Raw genomic sequence first — 18,112 nt, forward strand, 5'->3', positions numbered from 1 at the left:
GGTGACAGAACTGCATAAGCCTGCAAGCCGGAATTATCCGCGTCGACGTGTAGACGTGCGGGGCATCGACGAGACCTGGCAGGCGGATCTTGTTGATATGACGTCGTACGCTGGACAAAACAAAGGCTACAAGTACGCGCTCACAGTCATTGATATTTTTTTGAAGTATGCGTGGGCTATACCGATAAAGAGCAAGTCTGGAGATGATGTTACGAAGGCAATGGAATCTGTGCTTGTCCAAGGACGGCGTCCGAAAAATTCACACGTCGACAGAGGAACGGAATTTTACAACTCGAAATTTGAATGGCTTATGACACGCTACGGAATCAAACTTTACTCCACGTACAGTAATTTAAAGGCTCCGATCTGTGAACATTTCAATCGCACGCTGAAAGGTAAAATGTTGAAACGGTTCAGCATGCAAGGAAGCTACGAGTGGCTTGATATCTTATCTGATTTGGTATCGGCTTACAACAACGCCGAACACCGAATCATAAGAATAAAACCGTCGGATGTCACCGTTGCAAACGAGAGGCTGTTATTACGTCAGGCATACGGAGGGCTTCGAGCGATACCTACCATATCGGCAAAATTCAAATCCGGCGACAAAGTTCGAATCCGCAAATTCAAAAATGTTTTCGAGAAAGGTTACACTCCCAATTGGACGATTGGAATATTCACGATAAGTCGAGTGGAAAATACTCATCCTGTGACGTTCAAGCTCAAAGACTACCGACATCAGCCCATCGCTGGTGGTTTCTACGAAGAAGAGCATCTCAAGGTTGAACATCCGGATATCTATCTGGTGGAGAAAGTGCTCAAGAAGCGTGGAATAAAAATATACGTTAAGTGGTTAGGTTTTGACAATACACACAACAGTTGGATAAACGAATCGGACATGTAACATTCGAATAAATGAATTTTTTGTAAAAACGTATGTGCCTCCTTATTTTATGCCCGACACATAACAAGTATGCATCTTTGTTTTTTAGACAATCGACAGACATATGCATCGTTGTACAATTTTTTATATTCAGGAGCGTTCTAATACACTATCCTATATAATAATATTCTATACATCTTGGTACAGTTATAAATCACAAAGCTAAGGTGCAGGCTTGTAGCTCCACGTAAGCGTGTCGGTTGTGTTTTGAAACACGATCCGCTTGTCGTCATTCCAGCTCAGTGCAACTTTCTGCTATTCTACGGTGTATACCTCGTGCTTTCGACTTAATATCAAATGCTGATTTGTAAACAAATTTTCACGGTTCAAAACACATTCCAAATAATCGTTAAAAGTTATTTCTCTCAACGCTGATCCTTTGACACCTTTAGCATGTTTATTGTCTTTCTCATCTCCCAAGACTCGGACTGCGTACAATTTAGCTCGTAATCCTACAAATTCCACCGTTATTTTCGTCCTTCATCAAGCCGAAAACTTTCTTGTTCGCTAGAGACATTCCATAAACATTGTCAAGCGGATAATCAGACGTATCGAATTTATGCAAGTCCTCCTGCATATGTTCGTATATGTTGGGGACGGTAAAATCGTCAATCAAACTCTCTTTATCCGTATACATTGATTTTGCTCGGTTGCCAAATTTCTGCTTTATATAATTATAATGAAAATCGTAGATATATGTTTTAGCCAGATCCATGATGAAGAAACCTGCATACAATGGTTTATTCAACTTGACTTTCGTCTTACTCATTTCGACGATAATTATATCTTTGTCGAAAACGGCGCGGCTGTGAAAATTGGGTATGCCTATAGTAGCTCTAGCACCGTATCTTCCGTACCATTTCGTGATCGGCCAGACATCTCTATACTTCCTAACATTTACCATCGTTTTGCCAAAAACTGCGTTGTTCATCAGTTTGTAAAAATTTTCCTTGAATTCGTTGTGAGATTTTTTCCGCAAATCGGTATTCAAATCTATGTATTTTTTGAGCCACGGGGTTTGTCTGAATTTGAGAACTCTTTGATTTTTGAGTAATTTCAAGTCTAATTGTAAGGATTGTTTCAAAACGCTATTGTGAACGACGTAGTTTTTCTTGGAAAATAGCGTGGGCGTCAATTTCGGTTGCTTACCGTTCAAGATCGGAGGTATATAGTGCTCCGGACACAGTGGTAAATCCTTATGAATTTCACGCAGTTCCTCAAGATATTCCAAATCCACCTCCAGCATGTAACCAAACTCCGCATCGTCCGAGATGGTAAGAACGTCGCATTGTCCGAAGTCTGATACCCATTCGAAGGAACTGTATGACAGAGCAAAGCTCATAGCAGCACCGTACAAATTATTAACGTCAAAGTACATGAGATAAGATTCTTCGACCTCAGGATCGAATTCCTCGCCCATGTACCTGTTGTTAGCCTTAGCGTATCTGTTCGAGCACTGTGACACACCACCAAGGATACCTTTTTCGATAAAAATAACCATATCTATGTCGGTGAGAAGCTCGAGCTCGATGTCAGTACACTTTTACATCGCATCAAACGACAGACCGGGCGCGGTGTAGTAATGTGATGGGTCCAGTTTGTACGTCGTCCAACAATTCTGTCAAAAATTTTGAAAAACGTCAGCCAGTAAAAACACGTCCGTCTGTAAATTGAGGTCCGAATACTCTCCCAAAGTTTGAACGTTAAAAGTTTGCCAAACCTTACATGTATGTGCATAGTCGTCGTCTGATATATCCCGATCATTTAATTTTGGGTAAAATTGTTGTTTGGATGGTAGCCGTCTGTCCTCCAAAGCTGAAACCGTGTACGTAAAAGGAAAAGAAAAACGAGATTGGTTGCTCAAAATCGTCCCGAAAGTTCAAATCATCGATATGCCCGACTTTGACTGTCCGTCGCTTCAAACCTTGCAAAAAACTTCAGCTGTGTCTCTAAGATGCGACGTTCATACAATACCCAATGCAATCTGTGCAGCACAAAACGTTTTGATAGTTCAAAATTGGCTACAAAATCATCATACTGTTCGGATGGCGAGGGTGTACGATTTATGTTACTGCGCAGAAGCGTCTACAAGAACGGTTTCGCATTCCTGGCGCATATATCACCCTGGTTATGATACTGTTGAAGAGAATTATTGTACTATCGTTGTGAAGTAATTGTACCCTAAAAATTGTACTCAGTAAAACTGTTTTTTAAAGAATATTCATGAAATAATTTTACACCTTCACCTCCACCTTAGCTCTTAAGAGAGAATTTTTTTCAATACAAAGCTTATGTAAGATTCAACCTTGCTCCCCATCCTTGACCGAGCTGTACTCAAACCGAGTTATGTTTTGCATTCCTAGAGCGATAGTAACCCAACACCGCAGATCCTTGGCTCTGAATGTATACTACCGCAGCTATCGGTCGACCTTGCACTCTGGTCTTGACTGAACCCGTCCAAAATTCATCGTAGAGTTCACATTACAGTTACAAGACGAAAACGCAGCTCGAAACCCTCCATCGTTGCTTAGTGGTGTTCGAAGTAGCATTTTCTTAGATTTTAAGACTTAATTCTTGATACAATTACAAGGTACAAAACGTACGTAGGATTAAAGGTATACAAGATGGTCAGGCGATAAATGAAAAAATATTCATAATTTCTATCTTTTTTTTTTTGTTTATTGAACGTAAGACTTTCACAGGACACTGGATATTTGAATGTGATACTCAGATTACACGTGTACGCATTCAAGTTGACCGTACGGTCCGCCAAGATAGCGTAGATGCAACCGTATCTCCTTACTAACTGTCGTCACCTTCTGGAACAAATCTTCATCTTCTTGGAGGACCTTCAGGCAGGTTCAATTTTGAAAAGTCCATGATCGTTACTGTCGAGTTGTATGAGCTTAAAATCTCTTGTGAGTTGATTGAGGTCAGATCTGATTTTCAGCAGATGTTTTACTTCTCCTATATTCTTGATGAGCAGTTCTAGTCGTTTCTTCAATTCACGTTGTTGTTCCAAAGCACTTCTCATTCGCAAGAAGAACAGCTTCAGACTGGCGATGAAGTTTTCACTTTTGACTTATATAACGTTCCCCCACCACATAATTTGAAATTTGGTGGGGGGTAAGGAATGTCACGTGGTTGATATCAAACCGACATCCGAGTAAGTGAAAAACAATTCTCAGAACCATTAATTTTGGAATGTCGCGTGGTTGATAACGTGGGAAAGGACTGTGAGGTGGTTGAGGTTACACATCAGCGATATCCGAGTGGATAAAAAACAATTCTCGGAACTAATAATTTTGGAATGTCACGTGGTTGATAACGTGGGAAAAGAATGTGGGGGTGGTTGATGTTACACATCAGCAGTCCTATCGTGGGAAAAGAATGCGGGACGGGTAACTGACATCCAAGTCGGTGAAAAATTTCACGCCCTCCGCTGCGCCCGCTACCGTTGGCAGGCGAACACCACATAGAGACTCTGACCTTTGGTCGGTAAAACAGCACGATTTTGACCCTCGACCGATAAGAATTGTCGGTAAGGCAGTACGATTTTCCACCGTCGACCGATACGACTGTCGATAAGGTTGCACGTTTTTGACCTCTAGTCGGTACGGCAGAGCACGTTTCATCTGAAGAGAGTGGGGGTAACCTTCAAGGGTTTGCGTCTTGGGTGCGCGGAGCGGCTCGGTCGGTAAGGAAGGTGTTTTCAGGCAGAACCCCATTGCTTTACTACTTATAAAGACCGGAATGCATTAAGAATCTCTGCAGAAGAAGCCAGCCGTCTACTTTCCCAGACGTCGCGAAGACGGTGTAGAAGGCCGCGCGAAAAGCGCACTTCGTAGCCTCTCGTCCCGCGACTTCCCGGCGAAAGCCGGACCAATCTATAGGTACTACCGTTCTAGAAATTGTTGTTTCCGTCGAGAGTATCTTAGAGACTCGATGCTGCGTTCCTATCAGCACGGACCAACATCATTGTAAAACATAGTCCACGGCTGTGATGTCCGCTAAGCCGTCATGTAACTACACGATCTTCTCGATTATATCAGTAGTTTATACATATGATATCGAAATAAAAAAAAAGCGGCGTACCGGCAGAGTATCCCGATTTTCACCTTACCGACAGTCGGTATGTTACAAGCTTTCTGAATTCGAAAAAAAGTCTTCCGAAAACTTTTTCTACCTGTTAATCGAATGGGAAAAAAGTTTTCAGAAAACTTTTTTTCGTTTCAAGAAAACTTTTTTTCATTCACAGAAAACTTGCAACATACCGACTGTAGGTAAGTTAGGAATCGGGATACTCTGCTGGTACGCTACCATTTTTTGATTTCCAACTCTTATAATATACACTACTTATATCTTGGGCAGAGGTACCCGGCCAACGCATCGAAAACGGTGAAAGTAACTCTGATTTGCGTTGAGCCGTTACTTTCTATCCGGCAAACTTTGGCTGAGAGACATTCTGCATGTATTTTTGCCAAAGGGTCCCCAACGATAGGTAAACGATCTAGTAAATAAGGTGCAGAGACTGTGAAACTGTACGAGTTGGTGTCAACGAAGAAATTACAGGCCGAATGTTACGCAACATCAGCGCCGTGCCTAGCCCTTGGGGCACCTGGGGCAAGCTGAGAGAACCCACCTTTTCCGATACAAATATTTAAATACAGAATTAAAAAAAAAAAAACAAACAATTGATAATGGACCCGGTGGTTCGTCACTTTCATCGTATTTATTGACTCCAAACCACTAATACAAAATTAAACACCAATTAACAAATGTTTGATAGTGGACCCGGTGGTTCTCCGTTCCCACTGTATTTATCAACTCCAAACCACTATACTTTTCATTCGATAAAAAATAGCCTCACACAAAACTTATTTTTCGTGCTTTTACTTTTGCAAAGTCTGCACCCAGTTCCTGATAGTCGATGCGATAAGATAATTCGCTTTCAGTAGTTATAGTGGCCAATCCTACTAGGCGGTTCCGGTCCATTGTCGATCGCAAATGATTCTTAATAATTTTCGGTTTCGAAAAACTCCGCTCTCCTGACGTCACTGAAACGGGTAAACCTCACAATATCTGTAAGGCAATGACGACGTTAATATTCCATGCAAATTTTTGCAGGTCTTTATTATTTCTTCTTTCGTTGAAGTCTTGAGAGCATGAATATCGTACAGAAAGATGAAGTAATTGCCGTGCATCTGTAGTTGTGGAAATCTCGTCCATTAATACTACTGCTTCATCAACAACGTGGTAAAAGAAATCTGTTCTAAATTGTTCTTTCGGATCTGTTACACGTTCATCTTGAGTTTTGTATTCGAAATTACTCCACCTTCACCTCAGATGCTAAGTCTTGAACTTTGTTTAGTATCTAGAAAAACTTTTTTCCGATCTATACTGCTTTAGAAAATCTATGGTTTTGTCTAGGATGTTACAGCATTCAACTATATTTAAAGCAGGATTTTGTAGAGATTTTGATGCGTCATTAACTTTGCTTAGAATATCGAACCAAATGATCACGCTTCAAATGAATTTAAAATTCATGGTGGATTGGGCTAAGCACTGAGCCTCATGTTTAGATAAATTATCTGTTTTTTCATTGAGCGAAATCATCACGAGTGCATCATAGATCTCTCCAAGCTGGTGACGCACGAGTTTGATGGTGTTTAAGTGTTAAGGTTGTGGACTGTATTGTTTTGAGGGATTGTGGTAATGGTGGGCGAATAAGGTTCGTTGACATGCACGTAAATTAACAGTAAATAACGGATGATTTATTCAGTACATCACAACTCACGTATCTTTGCGTGTACAATAGTCTTTAAGTGAGTTGCACAATTGACGGCGAGTGATACTGCACAGAAATTTATTTATTGCTACGCCGTGCGAGTCTGAGTTGCCCGATGTCCTTTGGCCATTCACACGTGACCGACACACCGTGACGAGAGACTGAGTTTTCGCATTGAGTTTGTAATGTATATCCAATCTATGCAAATTACGGTCCGATGCTACAATGGCTACTCGAGTTTATACTGAGTAAACCAAAGCGCTTATTTCATGAGTAGAACGAGGGATGCGAGTGGATTTTACAAAAATATTTTGCACAAGCGCGTTTGCACGTGGCACCGATCGTCGAACACACGAGGATCTCACGGCGTCGCTTCTCGGAGTCGCTTCCCTCTCGAGTGACGCATGTCAACGAAGATTGAGTCCCATAGAAGCGTACGGCCTACAGGCTATTTGAAGCAAGAAAAGTTGGGGTGCTCGGACGAGCTATCCCCCCAACAGCTAGGTATCGCTAGTGGTGCCTTTGCTTGTGTGGCTCACGTACAGCGCTCTATACTAATGCGTACAGTGTCGGTGTGTTGGCTCCGACCGGCGAGTTGGGGTGATCGTGCTAACTCTCTACTGTCGACCGACGCTAGAGCCATCTTACGGATTTACGAGTCGCGGAAAGTTTTGCTTCAAGCGGTCCCCAAGCCGTACGCTTCTATGTGACTCGATCTTCGTTGCGCATGTGCATTATTAATTCTTGGTCCTTCTGCGGCGCTGCGTGCCGCTTGCACGCAGCGCCCGAAAGGTGCTGCTCTCTGTTGAGTGAGTTACGCACTTTTTGCCCTATTAGGAAGATGATCCCTCGAACAGATGGCATCAACCCTGAGTTGTTTACGGGTCGGAGTTGTTTATTAAAGACACCGATTACTTGTCATCAATGTATTTATTATCTATGATGCCTCTGTTGCCGTCCGGACGTCGTACCCAACTCTGCGTCGGCTCACGGCTTACGTACGCTGTAGCATCACGTGGTCTAGCACGTATGCTGTTTACATGCATATATGAAAAACACTACTTTCCCAACGCGTATCACTGACAGCTTTGAGAGTCAGTGACGGGATATGTTTTTTTTTTAGCACGTCCCATCTGCTCGTGAAACTAGAAAAAAAAGCTTTTGAATAAGATAAAAAAAAAACCTGTAGTTTGAACCCTGGCAGAAGCAGCATCACAAACTACGAGATTGAGGGTATGAGCTGAGTGAGGGACGAGGAAAGCACGAGGGTTTCTTTGCAGGATTCTCTTTTGTACGCCAGAATGTTTACCCTTCATGTATGCCACATTGTCATAGCCTTGGCCACTTATATTAGAAAGAGCTATGCCCAAGTTCTGTAGCTCATCAAGGATAACCTTTGTTAGTCCCTTGCCTGTGGTGTCAGTAATAGGGCGAAATCCAAGAAAATGTTACCTTATTTCGAATTCTTAGCCTTTTGATCATATGCTACAAATCTGATAATCATGGACATCTGTTGAATACGACTTGTCGCGCGTGCAGTCCAATATGATAGAGTACACTGTAAAAAATAAGGGTTAATTTAACCGTCACATGGGTAGGTAATTTTTCATCATTCAACTGTAAATCAGTTTTACCTCCCCACTGGTCTTTTACAATCGATCGTCTACCCATACAGACATTTTTTACTACCCAAGTTATACGTAATTTTCGCATACAGACAGATAAATTTTGGTGCCGAACTGTAAATTCAGCATTTGGGTATGCGTTTTGGCTAAACGTACCCAAAGTGGTAAAATTATCTATCTGCATCACCGATAAAATAATGTGTGCGACGCGCATACCGACTGAAATTCGGCAAAACTTAGGCGTTCGCGAACGATCTTTTCGGTAGATAAATTAAATGGATGTGATTTTCGTTACGAAATTTACAGCAGTTGTATTCTGGCAACATAATAATTCAGATTCAAGTTTAGTTTCAAGTGAGAATGTGAAAAATTTTCTGTGACCACCCAAGTTATGCTGAGTTTTGCGTAGTCTGAGATGGCGCTTCCATCGCAGACGGGAGATACGCAAGAAGCGTTTAGACACGCTTCCGCGTTGTGTGTGCGGTTAAGTAGGTGGAGTGGATCAAGTGGAATTTTTTGCATTTTTCATCAGAGAATAAAGGTATGTGATATCAATTGACATTGCGTTTGGGGTTTGGGGTACGAGTAGCAACGCATGTTTTGGTGTAGATGGTGGAGTTTGCTTCTATTTCACGTATGTAGTTCTCAAACTAACTTTTTAAGGTTAGGTTCGAAGGTACTTGCTTCAGCCTGATCGTCGAGTTCTTCTCTTTTTTCAAATTTTTTTTCTTTTATACTGATCAGAGTATTGTTTCCAAGTTACAGCTATCAAGTATAATATTTACTCATTGATTGATGACTGTGTTTTGTTATTGATTGTCAAATTGTTTTGTTGCCATTTTTTTGTAAATATATTTATCAACTTTTACGCTTGTTCGTTGTCACTTTTCAGTATATAATTTCACCCAACCCATCAATTGATTTATTAAATTACTGCGATTATCTTATAACCTTCAGATCAGAACTGGACTAATCTCTTCAAATAATTACTTGTTTTTTTTTTCAACATGATTTTCTCCATAATTTATATTGTAGATTCAAATGAACTAAGAAGTGATAGAGACAAATAATAATATGTAGTATAAATTTATACGTATTTTAAATTTTGCAAATCCAAATAATTTCATGGACAAAGGTTCGTGGGCAAGAATACGGATCCATCTGGCGAAATGAGTTTTGCGATTGTCTCATCGGACCGCACCCTCTGATTGAGTGAAATCATTTTACTATGATTTATTGAAGGACCTTAGTAAGTACATAGACCAGGCAGATGCGTTATTCGTCTGTCTCCCTAACCAAAGGTTTCGGCAGATTTTCATAGTTTGCATTAAAACGCTTGACTCTGAGTTTCTAAATATTCCCTAGGTTGCCATGCTATGCCGACAATGATTCGTAATCTTGCACGTTGCACTTCCTTTGAACCGTTCCAGCTTACTGCGCTGACCATTGACTCTTATCTTTCAAACCACGCCTTCGTTTAAGCCAAGTAAGTACTAAGCTCCAAACTAAAAAATTAATAATATGACATTCATCCCAATGGTCTATTTAGATATCCATGATTTTCTGAAAGCTTCTGTTTCGATCAGACTTAAGCTAACTATGCTAAGCCACAACTCATCTTCTGCTTGAATTCTTCCAAAGGTCAGAGATTTTCATTTTTATTCGGTCATTCGACAGGAAAATTCCCATCAAGAAGATTGTCAGATTCAAAATTGTATATCCTCTATGAATAGGGCTATCTACGACATCAAGGGAGATGAAACTACAAAGAGTAGTAGCAGGGTGGAAAGAAGAAAGTCAGCAAAAGGAGTGTTGTTCAAAAATCCACCAATGATTTCTCCACAATTCAAAACGTTAATGCGGGATTTTGATAATTATCGGAGCTTGTGGGGTATTTAGATTATAGGGTATTTTGAGCATATAAATGTATATACTCAACAACTACCAAATAAATATAGCATTCATATAGTTTACGTCCTAGGTTAAGCATGTAAATCTGTACCTAAACACTACCGAAGAAAAATATCATAAGTTTGAAATAAATGTATCATTTGCTATCACTAATTCATTTCTAATGCCATAAATTTGTTGATGCGGGTAGTTCAAATCACCTATCACGCAGATTGAATTTACCTACACGGGTTGTAAAATCCACTCTGTTCACCTCGGAGTTATTTTTACCCTTCAACGAGGATAATCTTGATTTATGTCCCCACATACTACGTAAATTTATCGACCCAAAAAAAAAATAAAACTACATACCCATGGGTAGGCATATTTCTCTACCCAGACTAGGTAACAAGGCGTTGCACCACCCACACGGGTAAATTTACCCTCAAAATTTTTTACAGTGTACCATTTTGCCTTTTTTATCATATCCAGTAAAGAATCACGTATTTTTTTCGACATTAACGAAATAATTTCATTTTGAATTCTGTTGCTCAAGTAATGGCACCGCGTCTCTTCGGTTCCAATACGTGATACATGCTCTGCCATTATCGGATAAAATTTTGCAAATAGTTAAATGAGCTGCAAGAAGTTGCCGTTATTACGCGGCTATAATTCATTAGAGCCACCGTTTAGTGCGAGAGATAGTGTGGCTAGGTCCCAATTGACACACGATAGTATATGATACGTCAAATATACGTAAGGATGGTTTAATTCGAGTATGAGTAGAAAATATAAACGTTTAGAAATCTACGTTGCATAAGCTGGTAGGTATTATCCAGCAGCGATAAACGTTGAGGCTATATTTTTAGAACTCCATAGATGCATTAAACGTTTAAGAATGAATAACTTGATGACGTATGAATATAAATTGCAACATTCGTATATCTCGTTGACGAAAAAGCGTTGAATAACCGTGTATGTTGCAGTTGTATCGACTTACAGTTTATTAAAAGTATTTATATTACGTTGAAGATGGCGATACAAAAATATTCAAATCTGTAACAGAAGCACATCTAATCATGTCTCCGTGTGGAGACATAATTATGAAAAACAAAGAAAGTATTGGACATGTTCAAAAACGCGTAGCTACTAGGCTCCGGAACTCTAAAATACAAAATAAAGGTCTCAGAGGGAAAGGAAAATTGACAGCAAAATTAATCAACGAATCGACAGTGTACTACGGACTGGCTATAAGAAATAATTGCTAATCTATCACCGGCGTAAAGAAAAGTATATAGACAATATATCATAAAATGCTCAACTGACAACGATCTTCAATATGATAATTGCCCCACTGGTGTAGAAAGTTAGTGTACGTTACGACAAGCAGAAGTCGCAGGTTTTTTGGATTTATATATTCACAAGACTGTAGTCAATGCATCTGTAGCAAAAGCGATAAGTATATAGTCGAAGCTTCTTCATAGGCGAAGTTGCCTCGTAGTTTTGAATTGAACCTTTTTTTATTAGTGTTAAGGATAGAGGTTGAGGTTTTCTTGAATAAAAAACTCTCGTGTTTGAAGCACATCGCGTCGCAGAGATACAGGAAGTCAGTGAAGACGCGGAGTGGCGGCACATCCGGACTGATCAGAAACCGGCAGACGCGTTGTCGCGAGGTCAATTTCCACGGGAATTATTAAATAACGACTCGTGGTTTCGGGGGCCTGCGTGGCTAGCTCAGCCCGAATCCGTTTGGCCGCAAGTCGCGGTAACGCCTCAGAAGGATTTACCGGGGATTAAAAAATCATTGTGCATGTTCGCGCAATCGCAATCGGAAGAAATTTTCAAAAATTTCTCGTCATACACACGATTGATTCGTGTCGTCACGTACTGCTTACGTTTCTCACCCAACAATAATATCAAGGGCGCTTTGACAATCAAGGAAATTGAGGAGGCCGAGTATCGCGTTATTTGATTAATCCAACAAGCGCACTTTCAAGACAAAATCGATCGTCTTTTATCCGAAGAAAGGGTGAAATGCGCAAAACTCGGATCTCTAAATCCGCGAGTCGACGAGAGAGGCTTGATTCGCGTCGGTGGTCGTATAAATAAGGCCGATATCTCGCTCGATCAAAGAAATCCGATCCTTCTTCCGTCGCGACATCACGTAACCGACCTTTTGATTCGTCACATGCACGAAAAATTCTTTCACATTCTGATCCAATCGACATTATATAGTATCCCCCAAAGATTCTGGATACTAGACGGCAGAAATCAAATACGTAAAGTCGTGCGACGTTGCGTGCGATGCATCCGGTTTCGGGCTAAACCAGAGACGTACAAGATGGCCGACTTGCCAAAATCTAGAGTAGACAATGCACCGCCGTTCTACCACACGGGAGTAGATTATTTCGGTCCGATACTCGCAAAAGAAAAGAAACATCGGAATCGGAGCAGCATTAAAGTCTACGGTTGCGTATTTATTTGCATGTCGACTAAAGCTATTCATATCGAGATCGCAAGCGATCTGTCAACAGACGCGTTCATAGCGGCTTTACGACGATTCGTCAGTCGTCGGGGCATTCCGGGCCATATCTATTCGGACAATGGGACGAATTTCGTCGGCGCGAACAGTCAACTTCGTGAATTTTACGCTGTCAGAGAGTCCGAAGACTTCCGTTCTCAACTGTACGAATTTACGTCGACCAGAAAAATTGAGTGGCATTTCAATCCGCCCCTCTCACCTCATTTCGGGGGTATCTGGGAGGCGGCTGTAAAATCGTGTAAACACCATCTTAAACGCGTCATGTGCGATCTTTTGTTTACGTACGAAGAATTGACTACTCTGGCAATCGAGATTGAGGGCATTCTCAATTTGCGCCCATTGTGCCCTATTTCCACAGATCCAAACGATCCAATTGCTTTAACCCCCGCGCACTTTCTAGTTGGAAGACCGCTCACAATGCTGCCGGAAAATGATCTTTCGCTTGTTCCAGACAACCGAATGTCCTCGTGGCAACTGATCACTAAGACACGACAAGAATTCTGGCGCCGGTGGCAACTCGAATATTTGAGCGAGTTACAAAAGAGACAGAAATGGATAAATCCGACCGAAAATATCGCGCTGGACACGGTAGTCCTATTAACGCATTTTTTAAAACAGTCCAGTTAAGTCGTCCGTCTAGTGACGATCGTGAGTGACGCCGTGCGTTCTCTCGTACCACGACCAAAAGACGAGAGGCCCAAATATACTCTCGTATATGTTCGCTCTACAAAGTAAGGTAGATGAGTACGGCCCGAGTGTCTCTCATTCTACACGGGACCGAGTGCCCATACACACATACCAAGGGTCTTGCACCCTTTCATCATACAACGAGCCCGAGCGCTCTTGGTGTACTACCAACACCAATCATACCCTCATATACGTTCGCTCCTCGGAGCAAGGCAAACGCAAATCATACGAAATTCGATCGAATCGAATAAAACAAAAATCGCAGTACGAAACGCACTCGAGATCGCGGTGGCATGAGCCAAACGGGCTGTAACCGGCATATACTCATTCATATACACAATCGATACATGCTTTTATACGTTTACAAATACACGTTCAGACTTCGTGGGTTTTTATGCCGCAAGGCTTTTCCCACAAGAGCCAATAAACATTCATAATTCGATGGCTCAAACGCGAGAGATTTTATTCAAGCGAACGACGTACCGTCCCGACGGTTCGCGAGTGACGTTTCGAATGAAATGAGTTTCGCAGCTTGTATTTTCTGATAATTTTCTTTGACTAGCGTTTGCATCATCGAGCAACCAGAATTTTTCTATTGTTTCCTTTAATTCGGTCAGTTGGCACGACGTTCGTTTCCCGACCGTGGTGTTTGATTTTCCGCCGGCAACGGCCCAGCCGAGCTGAGTTTTCTGTAAGACGAGATCGCAGCCGTCGCGGGACAAATCACATTGTCCGATCGATAATAATGACAACGTTGTCCCTGACCCGATGAGGATGTCGATCCTTCCAGGCAAATGGAATTGCGGATCGGCCAATTTTACATTCCGCGGTAAATCGATTGATTCGCGAGGAAAGATTTCGTTCGGTACGTTATCAGCTATTTTCGGTATGACCAGAAACGTGAGAGTTTTGTTGAAATTATCGTGTATCGAATAAAATGTACATTCGACCGCGCCTTTAGAAATTGTATTTGCGTCGTCGATCATTCCTACCGTGATCGTGCACGCGCGTATCGGTAGTTTCAATTCTCTCACAAGATCCTCCGTGATAAAATGCGCTGTCGCACAAGTGTCTAATAAAGGGCGACGTTTTGGGTATTGACCGCGTGAGTCTTTGACGCGTATTTGAGCGCTCAGCATTAACTGCGACTGTAACGCCCTTGACGTGAAGCTGTATGTAATCATTTTGCTACATGTTAAATTTACCTTTGTTGTCGACTTAGGTGTATCCGATGGTATGGTTTCTTGGGTCGCATGGGTGGATGCAGCAGGAGATTCGTTGTGCAAAAGAGTGTGGTGAAACCTGGAGCAGTTTTAGCAATGCGTCGAAGTGCATTTGCCGCGGTGCGAGCGCAGGCAATTTTTGCACAGCGATGAACTCTTGACGAAATTCCACCGTTGATGAACCGTCATTTTTTGAAATTCGCGACACTGGTATGTGGGATGACTCTCCCGTTTGCACACTACGCACTTTGCTGACGTGCCTATCGCTAACGTACGCGCGCCATTTTCTCCGCGTCGAGTCTTGACTCCGCTTTGATCTTTATAATTCAGAAGCGGTCGTTTGTAATTGGTCTCTGTTTTGGAACGCGATACATCTTGTTCGAGCGTATATAAACGAAACGCGGTCTCGGAGACGAATTTGTAAATTTGCTCGAGCGTTGGCGAGGTGTCGAGATTGAACGTCTCTTCCCACTTGACCCGAATATTGTTGGGTAACGCGCGTTCGATTATCCGGACTAACAAGTGTTCATCTGGTATCACGTCCAATGACGCGAGCATGTTCACGTGTTGGCGCATGTCGTCGACGAGTCGCGCTAAATCTTTATGCGTCCCCCTTTTTACCGCGGGCAACTCGAGGATCGCGTCGAGATGTTTTACGATCAAAATTCGAGTCTTGTCATACGAGTCTAGAAGTAACTTCCATGCCGTCCCGTAATTTTCTTCGCTCACGTTATAAATGAGAATTTTATTTAACGCGTCACCCTCTAGGCAATTTTTTAGATATAAGAATTTTTGTAATTTCGTTATGTCTTCGCGAGAGTCGATCATTGTCAAAAATGTATTTTTAAACGATAGCCACTTTTCGATGTTGCCGTCGAACCTTGGGAGGTCGGCGACCGGCAATTTAAGTCGACGCGTGCCGTCGATCGGCAGCGACGTTACGTTTGCTACACCGGGATGTTGTGGTGTTGTCGATGATAAATCAGTCTCGATTATAGTTATGATCGCGTAGAATCGATCCTGCAACTCGTCGAAGTCATCGACGTTGTCACCGTCTCCGTCGGTTAATAATGCGAGTTCATCGTGTAATTCCTCGTATGTCCGAAATTGTTCTTTTACACGATCCGCCCGCATTTTTATGTTCGCGGGTTCAAAATCCGCGTCCTCCGTGAGTCGCTAAAGTTTGGTAATGTTCGCCTTTAAAGTCGCACGCTTTTGATTAATAAACTTTACGCGGGCAGCCATTTTACTGAGCTTGTGCGTACAAATATTTATGAGACCTTCGAGAAAAACAGGATACGACGTCTATGCGTTCGACGTCGAAGCTGGACTGATTCTCAAGGGTCGGCTCTAAGCCTCTCCCCGTGCAGCGCGTATCTTTTCGAAAACGCGCGGGAACTCGTCCGTCTTTCACCGTATAAGATCAAGAGAGCGAGCGCGGCCCGCGTCAAGTGTAAACAAACCTCCCCGTGCGACGGTTATCTTTCAACGCCTAGATATCGAGACTCTCATAACAGAAAACGAGACCTATGTTTTATACACGTGATTGTTGGATATATGCATGCTACGTTCTTTACACAAAGCGTGCGTTGGACCGAAATGTGTTTTCGACTACGTCAAACGTTATGAACTATAGAAAGACGTATAACGCCAAAGAAAGTGTATAATACGATATTAAGAATCGTGTACCGTTTGTATACTTATCTTTTTGTAGATGATGATCGTTTTCCATCGATGGCGAACTGGGGGGTGACGAGTTTGGAGACGATGGCTGGCTAGTCGAAGAGTGTCACGATTTATTGAATACGATGCACGTTTGCACCTTTTTCTTCTTGTCCTCTATGTGGGCGTGGGTTCGCATCCCGATTCTGACACCAATTTGTATAGTCGAAGCTTCTTCATAGGCGAAGTTGCCTCGTAGTTTTGAATTGAACCTTTTTTGATTAGTGTTAAGGATAGAGGTTGAGGTTTTCTTGAATAAAAAACTCTGGCGTTTGAGCCATCGAATTATGAATGTTTATTGGCTCTTGTGGGAAAAGCCTTGCGGCATAAAAACCCACGAAGTCTGAACGTGTATTTGTAAACGTATAAAAGCATGTGTCGATTGTGTATATGAATGAGTATATGCCGGTTACAGCCCGTTTGGCTCATGCCACCGCAATCTCGAGTGCGTTTCGTACTGCGATTTTTGTTTTATTCGATTCGATCGAATTTCGTATGATTTGCGTTTGCCTTACTCCGAGGAGCGAACGTATATGAGAGTATGATTGGTGTTGGTAGTACACCAAGAGCGCTCGGGCTCGTTGTATGATGAAAGGGTGCAAGACCCTTGGTATGTGTGTATGGGCACTCGGTCCCTTGTAGAATGAGAGACACTCGCGCCGTACTCGTCTACCTTACTCCGTAGAGCGAACGTATACGAGAGTATATTTGGGCCTCTCGTCTTTTGGTCGTGGTACGAGAGAACGCACGGCGTCACTCACGATCGTCACTAGACGGACGACTTAACTGGACTGTTTTAAAAAATGCGTGATGCGCGCTCGCCTCCTCATCTACGCGAGATTTGGCATCCCTGCGGAGACGAATCGTTCGAGCGCGGCTCGCACGGAGATCGCAATGACACGGGCACAAAACGACGCTCAGGCACTGAACAATAAGACCGGTATATGAAACCTTCAGCAGCGACGAATTAGTAGAGAAGAGTTTAGGAGGCTTTACCCAAAATAATAATGAGAATTTGTACTTTAAAATTTGGAAAATCGCTCTAAAAATATCATTTAGCGGAAACGTGTTTGTTGAAAATGCTACATACATTTCCGCTAGTACATTCAACGATGGGGCAAACACTTTTCTCCAAATCCGGCAGCAGCTTGCGAAGTACTGCACGACACACAATTGTCTTCCCACGCATCCGGTTTGAAAATGCAACAAAAGAGACTAGAGTTGCTAGAAGAAATTAATAAAATGATGCTGAGGATACTGCCAATGCCGAAGAAGGCGCTTCATATAGCGAAGACTTGTACTGAAGTAAATAAAGTCAAATACATCACAAACAGGGCATGCCAATTTCAATTGCAAACTTTGAAGCCGTTTTCTCACAATAGTAGATTGTGTACCTAGGGAGTAAAATGGCTTACTCCTGAGGTGCACACGATACTTTATATACCCCCTGCCATGTTTTCCGAGCTTCCGAGCCGATATATCCCATGGGGTCGTATACCATTCAACCCAAACTCAACCACGCGTCCCAAGGACTAAAAAAAAGCAACTTCCACTTTTAAGCCCTGAGAATCCGAGGAGGGAGTGAACGTCGTTTTTACTCCCTAGGACTTAAAAGTACTACTTTACTCCCTGTTCGGAGGCATCTAAAAGCAAGGAAAACAAGCCAGTGGTATATAAATTACATTTTTGACC

General features: G+C 42.2%; 1 protein-coding gene and 1 long non-coding RNA gene across 3 annotated transcripts in view; both read left to right on the forward strand.

The window, feature by feature from the left end:
• LOC107217222 (peroxidase) overlaps positions 1-18,112 on the forward strand; it is a 114,425-nt gene that overhangs the window by 76,597 nt on the left and 19,716 nt on the right. The gene's annotated exons all lie outside the window — the stretch shown is intronic.
• On the forward strand, positions 8,341-10,700 carry LOC124295599. Of its 2 annotated transcripts, XR_006905494.1 has the most exons (5): positions 8,341-8,897; positions 9,492-9,605; positions 9,722-9,842; positions 9,906-9,997; positions 10,090-10,700. It is a non-coding gene; the product is annotated as an uncharacterized LOC124295599 (long non-coding RNA). The 2 variants fall into 2 exon arrangements; XR_006905493.1 differs by having other exon boundaries at positions 8,344-8,897; positions 9,906-10,700.

This window comes from Neodiprion lecontei, chromosome 7 (assembly GCF_021901455.1).
Source record: "Neodiprion lecontei isolate iyNeoLeco1 chromosome 7, iyNeoLeco1.1, whole genome shotgun sequence".
Taxonomy (NCBI): domain Eukaryota; kingdom Metazoa; phylum Arthropoda; class Insecta; order Hymenoptera; family Diprionidae; genus Neodiprion; species Neodiprion lecontei.